This window comes from Myotis lucifugus, unplaced genomic scaffold (genome assembly GCF_000147115.1).
Source record: "Myotis lucifugus unplaced genomic scaffold, Myoluc2.0 scaffold_3, whole genome shotgun sequence".
Classification (NCBI taxonomy): Eukaryota; Metazoa; Chordata; class Mammalia; order Chiroptera; family Vespertilionidae; genus Myotis; species Myotis lucifugus.
This window is the reverse complement of record NW_005871051.1, coordinates 11,972,075-11,990,564: the sequence shown is the minus strand read 5'-3', so window position 1 is coordinate 11,990,564 and position 18,490 is coordinate 11,972,075. Positions and strand designations below refer to the sequence as shown.

At 38.3% G+C, this 18,490-nt stretch overlaps 1 protein-coding gene across 6 annotated transcripts in view; it reads right to left on the bottom strand.

Moving 5' to 3' along the window:
- MAP2 (microtubule associated protein 2) overlaps positions 1–18,490 on the bottom strand; it is a 234,166-nt gene that overhangs the window by 101,068 nt on the left and 114,608 nt on the right. For all 6 annotated transcript variants that reach the window (XM_023760810.1, XM_023760821.1, XM_023760830.1 and 3 more), the window contains exon 3: positions 9,840–9,907. The gene's annotated coding sequence lies outside the window, so the exon portion shown is untranslated. The remainder of the gene's footprint in view (positions 1–9,839; positions 9,908–18,490) is intronic.

Genomic DNA, 18,490 nt, shown 5'->3' with positions numbered 1-18,490 from the left:
AAATGGGTGCAGAATTAAAACCCATGTGGAATTGTGAGCATCCTAACCTGCTCCCTTGTTGGTTCCATCTCCATGCTCCTCTGGATGGCTGCTTCCTGAGACTCTGCCAATTCCCAGGCCTGCGGTCACAGTGAGCGGGCACACAGATCTGCACCTCACAGAGGAAACTTACAACAGCTGCCTACAATCTTCAGCCTAGTTTTTCACATATAATAAAGCAACAACCCACAACAAAACACCAGCAGCTGAACAACAAAAACACAATCAAAATGTCTCCAGACATTCCCAAAAGACCCCTGGCAGAGGGAGTCAATTGCTCCTGGTTAAGACTAACTGGTATAGGGTTTAGTTTTGGGCCCAGACAGACCTGGCTTCTACTTCAAGCACCACCAACTATTAGCTATTTATCTTTGGGAAATATACTTAACTTCACTCAACCTCATCTCCTCTTCTGTGAAATGGAAATAAAAACTATTTTGCAGGGTTTTATCTTCCTCCTCCTTGGCCTTCTTTCTTTTTAAACAAGCATGTGAGGTAATTTAGGCACCTGGCACATAATATGCATTAAATAAATACGAGCTATTATTATTTTCATTATAATTTTAGTAATGATGATGAGGAAGAGCAGAGAAGCCTGTGGAGTGGAGAGTATGTGCCATGGGTCAGCAAGAGATAAGAAGTCCGTGTATCCTTGAATGCTTGGGTGAGGAGGCTGGTTATGCTCCAGAATGGCACTCTCCAGTAAAACACTGTGATTATGGCCCAGCTGGCATGGCTTAGTGGTTGAGCATTGACCTAGGAACCAGGAGGTCACAGTTCAATTCCCGGTCAGGGCACATGCCCAGGTTGTGGGTTTGATCCCCAGTATGTCAGCCAATCTCATCATTGATGTTTCTAGCACGCTCTCTCTCTCCCTTCCTCTCTCTCTAAAAATCAATAAAAAACATATTTTAAAAAATAAAACACTGTGCTGATGGAAATGTACTATAACATAGTATGTAATATTCTATGAAAGGAATATGGCTATGGAACACTTAAAATGTGGCTAGTACAATTAAGAAAATGAAATATTATTTTTTGTTTTAAAAAATTTAAACTTAAATAGTTGCACAGAGCTAGGTGCTACCATATTTATTGACCAGCACAGCCCACAGGAGCAAATGAGAATCACTGAGGGGAAATAACAAAGAAGAATGTTACACTTTGGGAGATTAATGGGGTGATGGTGTTCAGGGCAGGGATAGCTGATAAAAGCATTTCTGTTACCCTGGCATGATATAATGAGAGCCTGGATGAGGCTGGTGGAAAGGGGAATTTGAAGAAGAGTAGGCCACCACGAGAATGACCTCAGGGGACCCATTCCTATGGGTGTCTGCATTGAAACCCTAACCTCAATCTGACTCTACTCAGTGACCTCTGAGGTGGTTATTTTCTTTAGTATGCTACCCTTTCATCTACATCTGAGATCAGCACTGGAATTCACAGCTTCCAGCTCAAAGTTCTTCTTGATAAGCTCTTACACTAATAGGTAAATCACAATGCCTGCTTTTAAAAATGTTTCTCCAAAAACCTGATTTTCTACCGCTAGAATGATTTTCTTTGCTATCCTGGTTTCTAGCCGAGTTATTTACCACTTGCTTAAAATTGTGTGAAACTTATAACTAAGCAATGGATTCTTATTATTAATCTATCCCTCCATCCAATGCTTTCAAGCCAGTTAAGATTACATGATCTGTGATGTATCTAGCCTTATCTCCTTTTCATATTGCACCATTTCAGTAGTAACTGTTATTTTTACTAGTATTTGACTGAGCTCCTGACCACACTATTCTAGGATTCTAGACGCAGGAGTCTTTTGGGTGAGCAGGGCAATCCATTTAGTGAAGATCATGGCTACCTTGGAATTGCTTCTTTACTTTAGCAATAAAGTGCATTATTGAAATAGTCCAGACTTGGGACAATATAGTCATGTATCTGTTTGATTGTGCGGTAGTTCAAGTAAAGGCTTTGGGTCAGAACAAGCACATGAGCCCCAGGTTTACCATTTTTCTAGTGGGGTGACTTAGGAAGGTCATTTGCAGTCTTCTAACTTCAGTTTTGTCATCTGTAGTAAACAAGAGCTGCCATTCCATTCCAGAGATTGCTGTGAGCTTTGGGATGTCATGAACTAGAAAATGCATTCTATGACTTAAAAAGAATTCTTTATTTTTCTCAAAGTCTAAATGGTTTCATTATTCCAACAACTTTATAATCCAAAGTCCACAACCTGAGTCGTTTTGTGAGCATAATATGCAACGCAGAACTTAACTGCATGCACACATTAAGCTACATATTACATTTATTATTTCCCTTTGACACACTGGATTATCCACCAAATTGTAGCGGGAAAGTACAGCAGTCTGACCAGAGATATATGAGTTTCACAGGACCATGAGTTCTAAGCAGAAATTTCAATTATTTTTTTCATTGTTAGATCTCAAGTACGAATGTGATCTTGTAAAGTCAGTAATTTTAGGGCTTTCTGTCCCCACTATTAAAAATATAGGCAGTCTATTTATGTTTGTGTTTTTTAATTCTAGAATATCACAAGTTCACTGCAATATCCTCAAAATCATGCCAACCAATTGCTCTTAGGCATTGTGTGAAGAGAATCCTTAATGTCTCTGTGTTGTATCTTATTCTGTTTACATAACTATGAAATCTTACCACAAAAAAATCTTACAGTAAGCAAGAAAAAATTTTTTAAAGGAAATTAAATATAAACATTGTTAACCTCGGAAATAAAACATAAGATCTTCCTGGAAAGAAACATCATTTTCTAAATTCTTACACAATGTGAAGAAATATATTTTGGTTCTAATGTGTTCAGTGGAGTAGCTTTATTTTAACAACTGCCAGATGTGGATCAAGGTCCTTTCAGCTGCTTTAAATGGTCATAATCCAGAGTCATTAACACCAGGAGAGAATCTGAAGACAGGTTAATTCAAACCATCCGAGGCAGACCCAAATGAAATCCACAAAAAAGAGAATTGATTTAGACAATTTTTTTGAGAGGGAGAATTTCTGCCAGAAATTATCTTGTGCTACTCTAAGACTTAACGATTGAACAAATGGCTAAAGGGCATAGACATGGTATCCAAATTCTGGAAATTTTAACCATTGCAGTTTGATAATGAAAAGAAGACTAGCACTGTCCATTGCAGAAAGACTAGAGTTACACACACACACACACACACACACACACACACCACTCATTGTCTTAGCTTCAATTTGGCATATGTATCAAAGGCATTTTCTATGTAGACAACATAGGAAGCACTAAGATGTCTATGACATGACTTCTCTCCTCGAGGACATTTCCTAAATGTTCTCCTTGAAGAAATGTGGTTATCAGCTTACGTTGACTTCTGTTCATATGAAAACAAATTTTATATTTCACTAGAATTTTTAATTTAAAGTTCCTAATGACACTGCTCATGCCTATGTGGCTGTTTAAATAAACACCAAATTACAAAATGATAGTGCCAAGGTCCAGAGATTTAGACCTAGAGATAGAACCAGCCCTTTAAACAAAGGATAAATACTGATAAGTATACATCATAAATGTTTCATATGCACTAAAGCTGTTTTCCTTGATGGATGAGTGAGCCATATTTATTAAATTTCTTATTTTCTTAGATATTTACAGCTTCAAATTGTGGTGTGGGAGGAATCAAACCAGTAAATGCTCCCATGTTCCTGTAGCTACAAAGGAGCACTGCGAGTTAGAGCCTAGCAGTGGAGGCAGAAAGACAACACCCCCCCAGACAGAATCTATCCAGACTTTTTGTGAACACAGCCCCCCTGAACATCCTAATCATCATTCTTCCTTCAGAAGCATACAGGTGCTGCCATCAACCAAAAGAGTCCTGCAAAAAGAAATTATTCTGTTGGAGAAAATGCATTTCTTAAATCAGAGACTATCCTCAAAAGTTCCCTATGGTTCTAAGTGGAGTCTCCCAAAGCTTCTGTAAGATGTGAGTGGCCAAAAAAAAGAAGAAATTCTTACCATTTGCAACAGCATGGATGGAACTGGAGAGCATTATGCTAAGTGAAATAAGCCAGTCAGAGAAATATAAATATCACATGATCTCACTCATTTGTGGAATATAATGAACAACATAAACTGATGAACAGAAACAGATCCAGAGACAGAGAAGCATCAATCAGACCATCAAACCTCAGAGGGAAGGTAGGGGAGGGTGGGGGTAAGAGGGAGAGATCAACCAAAGGACTTGTATGCATGCATATAAGCCAAACCAATGGACACAGACACCAGGGGGGTGAGGGCATGAGTGGGGGAGTAGGGGGCAATGGGGGGATAAGGACACACATGTAATACCTTAATCATAAAGAAAAAAATTTAAAAATAAAAATAAATAAATAGCTCAAAAAAAAAAGATGTGAGTGGCCAGAAGACGGGATGTGGAAACCCGGAAGCTTCACGACTAAACACAGAGGAACATGAGAGATGTCAGGAGCATGGGGGCCAGAGAAGTTAGCAGGCCAGTACTATGCTGAACATCCAGGCAGAGAGGAGGCGAAAAGTCCAAAGAAATAATGAGGCAGGCAACAGAACTGAAGTTAAGAAACGGGCACAGAAAGAATTTTGTGCAATCGCATCCCCAAATCTGAGCCACAAGAATGCTTTATATGGCATAATAAACATTGAGCATGAGCAGAAAGAATGAAATGTCCGTCGCTCATTAGGGCTGGTTTAATGGATCTTTCATAAAACAACTGGCTGGAATAAAAATAACTCGGAAGAGGAAGAATTCTCTCTCTCACCACCCAAGAGGCTGACAAGTATTAGTACCTATTGCTGCACAAAGAGAAGGGCTCACATTTGACTTGCTCATAACGAATTCTCCAATCATTTCTAATTTATCTTGTCTGGACATTTGCCTTCCAAACTCTAATCAAAGCCTGGTCCACAGTCCAGCAACATCAACATCATCTGGGAGCTTGTTAAAGAATCTCAGACCTGTCCTCACATCTACTGATTCTGAATCCGTATTTTAATAAGATCTCAGTTAATTCCTCTGCTGTAAGGTTTGCAAAGCTTATCTCCCAGCATCTATTCTTACCTCTTTATCACCTGCTCTCTGCACAGCTGCCTGAGTAATCTTTTCATTTAATTTGTTTACCCACTGATTATTCCCTCCTCTAGAAGGAAAGTTCCATGAGGGCAGGAAAAGGGCATGAATTTGCCCCACTAATTCAGTCAGCACGTACTGACTGTCTACTGTGTACTAGGCAGTCTGCTAGAGAGCAGGATGCAATAAAAATAAAGGAGGGCTTCTTTCCTCAAGTAGCTTTTAGCTACCTTTTTCCTTTCGTGTTTCCAGTTATCAAATTCAAACCTTAAGAGTCACCATTGAGTCCTTCTTCTATTCATTCCTCCTTCCAGTCAATAACTGGCTATTCTCTCTATATAAATTTAAGCTAAAAAAACATCTCTCATTGCCATGGCCTCTTTTTTATACCCACCATCAATGCCCTCTTTGAGCCTTCATTTTTTCCTGAATTATCCTATGACAGCTTTCAACATGCTCTCACACACAACTCTAATTTATCTCACATAGCTATATAAAAAAAAGTCATCCGAAAATGCAGTTGAGATCATAATGGTCTCTTATTCAATATACACTCAGTGGCTTTCCATTGAATACAGATTGAAAAAACCTCCTCAACTTGGCATTTAAGATCCCTTTACAATGTATTAGATTAAACGGAATTAAATTTTTATTTTGCACCCTAGCTGGTTTGGCTCAGTGGATAGAGCACCAGCCTATAAACTGAAGGGTCCTGGGTTCGATTCCAGTCAAGGGCACATGCCCAGGTTGCGAACTCGATACCAGTAGAGGGCGTGCAGGTGGCAGCCTATCAATGATTCTCTCTCCTCATCGATGTTTCTATCTTTCTCCCTCTCCCTTCCTCTCTGAAATCAATAAAAAAAATATTAAAATTTTTATTTTATTTTGTAGTTCAAAAGTGTAGAATATTATCTATTTCATATGGTACAACCTAATAGTATTTATCTACCTTCCCATCCTTATCTATTAAGATTCCCCTTCTGCCTGCACTCTAGAATACAAATGAAATTAGTCGATGCCTGCCAAGCATGTTCACTTCCTTTGGTTCCTTTGCTAATGTTTGTTCTTCCCGAAGCTCCTCCATACATTATCTCTCCCTGAATACTTCTATTCATCCTAGTTCCATCTCAACAGACTCATCCTCCATGATGTGTTTCCTGTTGAGTCCCTTCTCAATTGTTAGTAATCCTGCCATGCAATGAAGTCCCTTAAGAAATTATTCATGTGTCTCTTACATTACCAATGAGCATTGGTGCTGCTTCCTTGACTTATTCTGCTGTACCCATTGAGCTCCAAAAGTGTTTTGTTGTATATGCTCCTTTGCAAGTAGAACATCTTAACACATATTTGTGTAATTGTTAGTGCCCTTGGTTAGTAAGTTTTACTTAAGGTTGAATGTGTTAACTGTTCATGATACTGTTCCCTGCTTTTTTATTATTTTGGCTATTTGAAACTTCTGTCATTAGTTAAATTTTAAAAAAACTGTGCATGATATGGTATCTGTTATGCTATTTATCAACAGAATTCTCTGGCTAATTTTTTTCATATAGATTACACTATTCAGTAATGCAACTTCATTGTAATGACATAGGAAATGCTTTATTAATTCATTTACTTTAAAATTTCCTGATATTCCTCCTTAAAGAATAAAGTTTCTTGGGTCAAATAGAAATATATATTAAAATATACAATGTATCAGAGCTTGAATATTACAATGATGTCTTTAAAGATTTACTTCTACATTATGTATATAAAAACAAGAATCTATAAGCATGCTATTTTAACCTTCTTGCAGCAACATATAAACCATGTACATAAATAAAACATTAAAACAATCACTATGAGCCAAAAATTTACTGGAAAAAATGTAGTATGTTGTGGTTAATATGAAAGACTTTGGGCCAGACTTGTGTTGATCATCCGACTGGAGTCTCAGTTCATTCATTTGCAAAATGGAGACCATACCCACTTCCCAGGATTGTAGTGAGAGTTAAAACGAGACAACATGTGTTAAGAGCTTAGAATATTATCTGGCACATAGTCAACAAGAAACTATAGTTTTATTAATAGAGATAAAGGACAACAAGCATGATTTCTCTAAAGCTATTATGATTCTAGACGTTTCTTTAGAGATTCCTTAAATATATATGTATAAAATGATGTCATACTGAACTAGTCCATAATGAGCAAGAAAGTGTTCAGGAAGACTATGACATCATTTCTAGTGTGGCATCTACAGAGAGAGAGAGGAGGGCCTCCTCCCCTGTGCTGCAGCAAAATCTTGGCTGAAGTCATGAAGAGCAATAAACAATGTCAAGCCTGGGAATATTTAGGAAGTGTCCATAAAGCAACACTCATGCTGCAGTTTGGCATCGTTCCCCTAGATGGTGAAAGTGAAAGGGACATTTAAAAAATTCTTTCTATCTTAACCTAAAACCAGAAAAATCCTTTTCCATGGAGCCTGGAGACATTTTCAGACATGGTTTGGCTGCTTTTTTACCTGGTATTATCTAATTAATTACCATAAATTAGGGATTTATTATGAATATTTTAGGTAACTAAAAAACAAGATTATAGTGTGTAGCCTTATGAAAAACAAGAACAGAAAAGTAATGAGGAAAAATGCAGGTTTTCCCAGCAAATGTATTTGTCCATCAAATAATTAAATCAGTAGTTATTTAACTACTGTGGTCAAGGCGTTATGCTATGAGCTGACGATACAGTGAAAAATCAGTAAAGGAATTTAATGGTAAAACTAATGCCCAGATGTTGGTTAGAAAAGCCATGATACAGATCCCCAACTCTTTTAGAGTCCAGTGGTCAAATTCTACTCTGATTTGACAATTTAAAAGACTATTTGAATGAACTCTGGTTTATTACACAAAATATATCAACACCTAGATGAATTTTTAAATGGTGCTAGAAAATTTAGGGACCAAGATGCTCTTGGTAAGGTAATAAATATGCCACTTCTCTAGTTCCAGGTCTTCTTGACAATACAGTAAATATTTCTTTTTGGTGGATAATTAGCAATTTCATCCTTTTCCAATTCATGTAAATACCCCAGAGTTCAAAATTAATATAATGACTTCCTAAATGAGTCTGAAAATTAGGAAACAGATTTTCATATGAAATATATACTGTATGGATTTAGTTAGATGGGGAAATACCAAATAGAGCGTTGTGGTTGTTTTCACCAAATATAAAATTTTTTCACTTACTCTGAGTGAAACCTAACAAGAAAGTATGATTCCAAGGCTTTTACAATATTCAGGAGGAATTGCATGTCCTGTTTGGGGATTTCATACATGATTCCTGAGTAATTTCTGAAGAAAAAGTGCAACATATTTTATCTACCTCTGAATACACGAGATGAACCTAACAGACTAGTCTATTAGATTTTGTTCAGTATCTGAAATAATGCAATTTCCCCTTTTTAGAGCACAGTGGTTTATTTTAACAAATTCATTCTCTCGTGCAAAAATATTATATGATGCTGCCTACACTCTGGAAGGGGGGGGGGGGCAGAGACATCTGCCCCGTCCCCCTCTCCCACAATAACCACCCACAGAAGCAAGGCTCTTACTGTTTGTGGAATGAATAAATTAAGGTTCTCATAATTACACATTGCAGAGAAAATTAAAGAAGGACAATGCATTAGTCTCCTTCAACTGCTACAAATATTCATGCTCACAGGTAAATACTCACAGACTTCTAGTATTTCAGCATCAGTAGTTGAATGTTAGCCATTTTTAAAGTATAGCTAAAAAAAAACTGACCTTACTGCGTAAAATATTTTGGGCCAGAGTCTGAGGGGAAATACTGTGTGAATGCAAAGAAAAGGCTTTAATGACGTTATTGATCATCTTCTCATCAAGGCAGAAATGTCTTCCATTTTTTTAAAGCCAAATTACAAATAAAGGTTTTTATTGACGTGGGTATACGTTAAAGTCAAAGATCACCTTAAGGAATTAAAGAAAAGGTAATACCCATACTCGTCATCTCCAATCTGTATGTATCTTGATGCTGAATTTGAAAATTAATATTTTTTCTATAAGGCATAAGGCCCCGAGAATAATGGATTCAACTGCTTTCATGGCAAGAGGAATGATCACTTTCTCATGCTGTCAATGCCAAATATAGTGTATGTAAAATCAGTTCTTAATACCTAACAACCTCGGTTTTTGAATATATCTGTTGCTAAACCATCCGTGAATAAATTACAATCTTTTATTCACAAAACCCAATGATACTGAGTCATTCCTGGGCTTTCGTCTCTAGCACCCATTCTATTTGGGAAAGAACAGCCATTTCATTTAGCCACTTAAAAAAATCACATCTTAGCAAGATTTCCTCAAATAAAATCAGTCTATTTCTCTTAAATTCAAACTATTGCACTTTCAGTAAGATAGGGAATTTTGCATATTTTTAGCCATTATAGTGATAAAAATACAACAATAAGTCAGACATACTAATATCTGTAATAACTTGCAACACAGGCAAAAGACACAATTCTTTAGATATCTAATCATAAAATAGCCTTGGAAAATGGCATTCTCCCTAGGAAATCATACATGCTCTAGACAATGATCGACGTAGGCTTAAGGATAAAAGACCAGGCACAGAGAGATTAGTTCAAATAAAAACATTCCAATTCCTCCTTGATTTTTTCTCATTTAAACATATAAACGAAACATGTGGTACCTTTTAATTTTCTGAATGAGTGGTTCCCAATCAATGCTTCCTCGGTTACAGACAACAAACTGAAGAATCTACCGAAACAAAACAAAAGGGAAAAAACACATATATAGATTTGTTAACTAAATATTGAAAATTATAACTCACCAGTCAGCAAATGCATTCTTTACATCCAGACAATAAGTCTGTCTTGAGATCTGTAGTACAAACAATGCAGCACTTGAATTTTTAGAAAGCTCGGTAATGAATTTAAAGCATTTTACTCTGACATCACATCAAGCAGATTCTTTGGAAAACAGATGAGAAATAAAACAAAATTAAAAATGTAAACACCCCAGACCATTACCAGCGTGTGTGGCGCGATATCACCCAGTCTAGCCTCTGAGGATGGCTGCGGAATCCTTCTCCCTGAGCAGCATCTCCACACGCTGGCTCTGGCTCTCTAGCTCCAGACACACTGCAGTCTGCAAGCCACCAGCTCCTGTGTGAGTGTGTGTGTGTGTGTGTGTGTGTGTGTGTGTGTGTGTGTGTCAGGGAAAGGGGAGCTGCAAATTAGAAAACGTCCCCGCAGTGGCAAAAAGGAAAATAAGGCGAGTGGGAGAGAGAGAGAACGCGCACTAGCCTCAGAATTTTCGAGAATGATGACAAGCCACCCAGCTCCGCCATCATTCACTGACAATAAGGTGCAGCAGCCCTGGCTTATGATTCAGTGGTTTGCCATAGGGGCTGCTGGTACCAAATGCCTGACAGGCATTTTAATTGCCTCCATCCAAGTGTGTCCCCCCGAGTCGAGTCTATAAGCCTATGAATGTCATCATCTGGTCTCCTTTGTGTTATTGCCCCCCCCCCCCACACACACACACTGCTTAAGCAGACAGTTTTCAGGCATACAGGATTACAAATAAGTTAGGTTCCACAAACTGGATGTGCCCCAATGACAGTTTATGAGAATTTTTATTATCTGCATCAATGACAACAGAGATTCTTTGATGTTTTGTCATTGGCAGATAATTAAAATATTTTAAAAATGAGGATTGCATATTGCTTATTTATATTCCAAAATAAATGACCATGCTCATTAGAAAAATATATACACTTATGTATATTTTCCTATGAAAAAATCAGTCCCCTTGTAACTGTGATAATTATGCACTTGGAAATGTCTTCCTTACAAGGAAGAACGCAAAAAAAAACCACAAAAAAACCCAAAATAAAACAAACAAAAAAAAACAACCCAGAGGATTGGGAAACCAAGGTTGACCTGTGATTTCTGTGGACAATCCATTTTATTCCATTTATACACAAAAGCAAAAGGAGCTGGCAACCAGCTTGAATCCTGGGACTTTACAGTCCCTGAGGCCAAGGCAGGGAATTGAATCTGGCATAATCAGTATCCCTTTTATGTTAGCAAGTGAAATTAACAGTTGAATATCCCTATTTTACAGTGCCCCTTATGTAGGGTGGTTAAGTGTGGAATAATTCTCTGCATTTACTTCCTGGACAAAAGGAATGAAAAAATGTTAATAAATTAATTAATTTTTGCAGCATTGCTAGCTCCCTGCATCAAGTGAATAAAGCAAATTCAATGTGTACCAAAAGGGCCAGCTGTCACCATGGTTACTGGAAACAGAGAGTATAGAGAAAAATAAGGTGATGATAGATAAAAGAGAAAAAGACTATAGTGGAGGAAATTTAGAGACCTTTGATATGCTTCATTCTTTTCCTTCTGGAAAGAATTGTCTCAGATTCATACTACAATTTGAATGCATTACGATGAATTTGCTTTCCCCATTAGCCACCTTTCTTCTGCATTTTTGATCACTAGCTAATTTTGCTTTCATAATTATACAAATTATGGTTCTTCTGTATGAGATAGGTCCTGCTACTCCCTGCCTCTGTCTATCCTGAATTCATGAACACCCCTCAGCCTATTCCACACCCTTTGTTTCATAGGTGAGAAAGCTGAGGTCCAGGGAGTCTGACCAAGGTCACGGAGCTGAGTAGAGATCCAGCAGAGACACCATCCCAGTTTCCTGACTCAGGCCCCCTGCTTTTCTTCTCTCACTGAGTGGCTTTCTTTCCATGCTATCTCCCATTCTGTGTGTAAGCAAAACAGATTCTAGAAACATCTTTTGTGTTTGATTTTGTAATGCTTCTTTTATTGGCTAAAGCAGAACTAGTTTTGCTTAATATCTGTGCTGTAATAATGAGGTCTGAAGAATGTGGGGTGATTATGTCACCGCTTTCCTTTCATTTCCAGTCTGGCAATCAGATGAATCAAGCATGCTTGCCCTTCTGTGAACCTATCTTGTTGAACTTGAACTTAATGATCATATCCTAGGAATGCTATCATCCCTGGCATCATTCTCCCTGCAGGCATGAAGTTGAGCAATGGCATCAGAAAAGATGAAATACTGCACATTTGGGACAACATGGATGAATCTTGAGAATATCATGCTAAGCAAAGTAAGTCAGACAGAAAAAGTCAAGAACCATATGATTTCACTCACATGTGGAATATAAAGCTGAAAGCAACAAACAAACAAACAAAAACTCACAGACACAGACAACAGTATGGTGGTTATCCTAGGAGAAAAGGGGATGGGGAGGTAGAAGAGGGTAATGGGAGTCAAATAAATGGTGACAGAAGGAGACTTGACTTTGGGTGGTACACACACAATGCAATACACAGATGATGTATTATAGAACTGTATACTTGAAACCTATATAATTTTATTAACCTACTTACCCCTATACATTTAATAAAATTTTTAAAAGGGAAATTGGACACGAATTGAGTTGGCCTCCCAAGGTTCCTTCTAGTTATAAACAATGTGAACCTTCTTGGGATTACCCAAAATAATGAAGCCAGAAAATTGGAAGTAAAATAATAATAATAATAATAATAATAATAAAACTCAAAATAGCCACTGGGGGATGCAATACTTGTTAAAATCTTCCTGAACTACTCAGTAAAAATTGTGACTAGAATTTTTATCTTGATGTTTTTATTTCCTTTCTAAAGTGTTCCTGTCAATATTCAGTTCTTATGACTCATTGCTTTTAGGTGAACTCATCACAGGACAGGCCATATTGCCTTTTTGATGTTTAAAATACAGTTGTACCACCACTACTGTTCTCTGCCCCCAGCTATAAAATAAATAAACATTAAAAACATATAATTACCCTAGGTAATAATTACAAAAGATTTCAGATTTCAGTGAATCCTCTATGCTGGTTAGGATATTCTTCCCCTATGAAAAATGTTCCTTTAAATTAGTGGTTCTCAACCTTGGTTGCACATTAGAATCACCTGGGAATCTTTTTAAAATCCTGATTTCTGGGCCTCATCCTCCGGAAATTCTGTTTCTTTGTTACTAATGTTGTGGCCTCACCCCATAACGAAGAAACAGAATTTTCCGGAGGATGAGGCCCAGAAATCAGGATTTTAAAAAGATTCCCAGGTGTTTCTAATGTGCAGCCAAGGTTGAGAACCACGGCTTTAATACTAGATCATTCTGTTAAACGTCTATTTTTCTTCAGTGATTTTGAACACTAAGCTTATTTTTCAAAGCAAGTGGCTTGTTCTAATATACTGTCATTTGTTACTCACGTCTTTCTATTTTTTTTAATCCTTACCCAAGGATATTTTTCCATTGATTTTTAGATGATTGGAAGAGAGAAGGAAAGACAGAGAGAAATATCGATGTGAGAGAAACATATCAATTGGTTGCCTCCTGTATGCACCCTGATCAGGGCCCGGACTAGGGAGGAGCCTGCAACTGAGAATCGAACCCAGGACCCTTTGGTCCACAAGCGGATGTTCCATCCACTGAGCCAAACCGGCTAGGGCTATTGCTCACTTCTGAGCAACCAAAAAAGATGCACAAGAGTGTCATTTCTTGAAACATGAATCACATTTTATTAAGATCTCATAAAGCACACATACTGGTTCTGGTCAGTCTGAAGAAAATAGCATAGCTTCCAAAAATATTTAATACTCTTTGGGAGCCATTTAACTGTTGGAGATACCTGGTTCATTCAATGAGAATGTGTTGGAATATTCTTTTTCTTAAACTCCCCATTTGTTAATGAGGAACTAGTACTTTAACATGTCCATCATAGAATAAGCATAACGTGGTAAATAAAATTCCTGCCTCTAAGTGTGTTATATCCTAAGAATACAAGATGACAGATAATTGACTTTCAGGATTTGTTAGATTTTTCATATTTATGCTTGAGCCTAAACTGCAGTCTTTTCTTACCCTTCTTCTCTTTGACAATATTCTAGACTTGGCTTAGCACCACTCATCAGCTCATTTTCCCAATTTTGATGACGCACCGTCATATATTTCAGACACTTGAGAGTTTCTAGGAATTGGGATAAAGGGAAACAAAATGTCCTCCTCAAGGAGCTTCAATGATAGTGGAGGGAACACAGAAGTAAAAACAGAAACCAACTTCACACTTTTTCTCACTTTGCTGAGACACTGTCTCTGCCTCTGTTATATCTACTTCATCTCAGATCCTGATCTATGAGGATCCTATTTAACTATGACCCCAAATTCCCTTAGCTTACTCTGGTGGCTCTTCTAGAAGAGCTTGGGTTCATTCCCCGTACATATTGGTCTGTGTGTTTGCATATCATTCTTTAATCCCTTTAGGAATGAATAACGGAGGTCTATCTTCCTTACCTCCATGGAGCCTCTGGTCACCTATCATCTTCCCAACCAAGGCTTTCCTGACTACTACAATGAAAATCACAACCGCGTCCCTTCCACAGCCCTGCTATATTTCCCCCTTTTTCCATAGCACTTATTCATTTCTATCATATCATATTTTATCTATTATATTGACTATCACATGCCTCACTCTGCTAGTTCCATAAAGGAAGTCATCTTTATATGTTTGGTGCACTGGTATATCCAAAGCACCTAAAACAGAGCTGGAAAATACTGGCCCTCAAAAACATTTTTTAAAAGAGAGAACGTGAAAATTACATTAGTCGATGGCTGGAGTGTTTAAACACAAGAAAAGTTTTTGTATTCTATATTGATTGCCTTATTATATATACAGGGAGGGCCAAAGGTAGGTTTACAGTGGTGAGCATGCAAAGTACAGAGTTTATTCTTTTATTATTATTTTTGTATTTTTTTCCATGCAAACAACTGTAAACCTATTTTTGCCCCACCCTGCATTAGTACGAACTGTATGACATTGAAATTCTATTACCCTTTACCTACAAAATGGTCATTTCATTTGGTTCAGCCTAATACCTGAAAAAGCTATGAAACATGCAGAAGGATAGAGTTAGAGAAAACGTCCCAGAGTTCAGACAGGACGAGCCGTTAATGGCCACTAATTAAAATATGGTAAGTTTCAAATTCAATTTATGGCACCAATTATTAGAAGCATGGCTCCAAAAGCTACTAAAACTATTGACTTTAAAAAAAAATATTTTTATTGATTTTTTACAGAGTGGAAGGGAGAGGGATAGAGAGTTAGAAACATCGATGAGAGAGAAACATCAATCAGCTGCCTCCTGCACGCCCCCTACTGGGGATGTGCCTGCAACCAAGGTACATGCTCTTGACTGGAATCGAACCTGGGACCCTTGAGTCCGCAGGTCGATGCTCTATCCACTGAGCCAAACCGGTTAGGGCAAGCTATTGACTTTTTTAAAGCCACGAGACTATAATTCATTTAAGAATCTGAAAATCTGCTAGAATTGTTTCTTGAATTCCTTGAAAATTTTAATAATAGGCCTCTAAATCTCATTTTTTTAAAAATTTGCATGAGAAAATAAATTCAACATAGTAACATCAATGAAAGAAACATACTCTAAAGCTACGCTGATTTATGGGATAAATAATAACTGGCCAGGAGTTAAAAAACAATCACTAACGACCCAAATAATAAACTTATGTAAATTACTCATGTGGTTTTCTTTTGGGTTTTTTTCATAGCAAAATGCAAAAATTAACTATGCACCATCAACAAAGCTGAATTATTCTTTATTAAAAAAATAATGTTGAGAAACTCATGTAAAGAATTTTGAAGGTAGATACTACACAAATTTATTAGCAAAGGACAAAAATTCACCCCCTCCCCAAATTCCTTGAATCACTTGACTCCTGCCCCAAATTCTACTTGATGTGATTGAAGAAGACAGACTGCATTCATTCACTTATTGTGTACTTTATCTTTCATTTACTTTTACTAGGCTTTCTATGCTACTGAGCTGAACTATTTACTTATTTAAAATTTGAAATAGATTGACATCGTCCAGGCTTCAACTCCTATAATTGTTTGCCTTACTTTATATATATTTTAACTATCTTTTACACATATAATGCAGTAAGAAATATGTTAAGCCAAAATATCCAGATTCCCCATGGAACTTAGACAAAGAAAATCTGAAATAAGTATCTTTATAAAGAACCAAGAGCATACTGACCTAGGGACCACCTGTGGTCATCTTGGACATCTTCTCTGTGATTCTAATCTAACTTGGACTAGAGTGGGAAGGATGAATGTATTTTAAGCAAGTAGGATGAGGAATAAGACATGATAACTGGACCATTCTCCAGTGGTTCTTGAATCATGCTTTAATCCTTCTGAGTCACACTCAGAATTTGGCTTTATAATTTCATTTTAAATCTTAGTATGGAGATTGTCTCTAAATATCAGTTACAGTCTTATCCAAAGGTAAGGACAAAATACATTTTAAATTATTTTTGGATTGTGTATCATTTTGTACTTCAGAAATATTCATATTTCACTGGAAATTCTGCATAGGTATTTTTAAAAAGTTATACACTCTTGTTTTTCTTTATTCCATCAATTTTTTAAATTTACTCATCAAGATAAAGTAAAAATGATGACAAATGAAAGGAGAGGAAGAGAGTGAAAAAGAGAGAGATGGGGGAGAGAAATGGGGGGAGGGGGAGAGAGGGAGGAGTTCTTATTGTCAGTCCTCAAAATAAAGTTTGACCACAATTTAGTGAAACAGTTAGCTCACAGGCCATATTTAGGTTTTGTATGCCATTAACAATCTAAACTTAGAATATGATAGTACCCAAAGTTCTAGTCTGTTCATATACTTTCACCAAAGTAAACTAAATCAAACTTCATTTTCAGAAGTTCTTTTCAAAAACAGCTTCATGTAAATTGCAATTATAAAAAATAATTGCTACTTCAATTTACCAAGTCATAATCTCATTACACTTTAAGAACTATCTCTATATATAAAAGCCTAAGGAACCAAACGACTGGTCGACCGGTCGCTATGACACGTACTGACCACCAGGGGGCAGACACTCAATGCAGGAGTGACACTCAGTTGACCGACCCATTCCGGCAGCCCACCAGCCCAGTGGCAGCCACTCACTCCCTCAGTAGTCCTACAGGTCCAATCTCCAGAGAATGGGCCAGGCACCGACAGACTGGTGCCGCCACCATGATCCCGACAGCACCACTGGCCTCCTGGAGGTAGGCCTTGGGCACCATGGCCGCTTCCCCTCCCTAGAGGCTCCGCAAGGAAGGAACGATATAAAAGTGGCCGCCAGGTAGCTCCTGACAACTGGTGCAAATGTTAGCGGGGCAGATCCGGATCCCAGGCCAGCAAGGGCATCCCATCGCCCGCCCGGAGGGCCAATCGCATCCTGGTCCCCTCACCCCCCTTGGGACGGGTGCCAGATGCAGGGCTCACGGCTGGCGAGTGCAGCTGCAACAACGTGAGCCTCTCCTGATCAGGACTGACTGGGCACAAGCCCATGGCAGACGCAGCCGGGGCCAGGATGAGTGGGAGTGGCAGGCATAGAGCGGCAGGCAGGAGTGGTAGGCAGCATTGGACTGCCAATTTTGGCCCAATCCCCGCAGGCCATGCCTAGGGACCCCACCCGTGCACAAAGTCGTGCACTGGGTCTCTAGTGTTGAGAATAAAAAGCTCTCCAGATGTTGAAAAGAAAACCATAATTGTAGAACTGAAACTCTCATATATTGCTGGTGGGGTGTAAATTAGTATGAACACTTTTGAAAACTGTTTGGCAACATCTCTTAAAGCTAAATGCATGTGTACACTATGAACCAGTAATTCCACTTCTAGATATATACCCAAGAGAACTAAGTGCATGTGTCCACCTAAATACCTTTACAAAATGTTCATAGGAGCTTTATTCATAATTGCATAAAATTGGAATCCACTCATGCTCATCAACAGTAGAATGGACTGTGGTATCTACACTAATAAAAGACAAACGTGCAAATTAACCGTACCTTTGCTACGCCTTAAGCCATGCCCACCAGCCAATCAGAGCAACTATATGCAAATTAACCCAACCAAGATGGCGGCCGGCAGCCACGAAACTGGAGCAAGCAGGAGGGTTGGGTTGCCCCTGGCGATGGAGGAAGCCAAGCTTTCCGCCCGTCCTGGCCGGCTCTGAGCTCCACTCAAGGCTACAAAGTTTCAATTATAGAAGGTAAATAAATCCCAGAATAAAAAAAATAAAAGAAAAAAAGGAGAGGCTGGGAGCTTCTGTCGCCAGGGGGGGGGGGGGGGGAGGGGGGCTTGGCTAGCCCTAAAAAAGGGCCTCAGCACCTCACTCAGACTGGGCAAATCTTCATGGGGTGGAGGGTCCCCACTGGGGGGGGGGCTT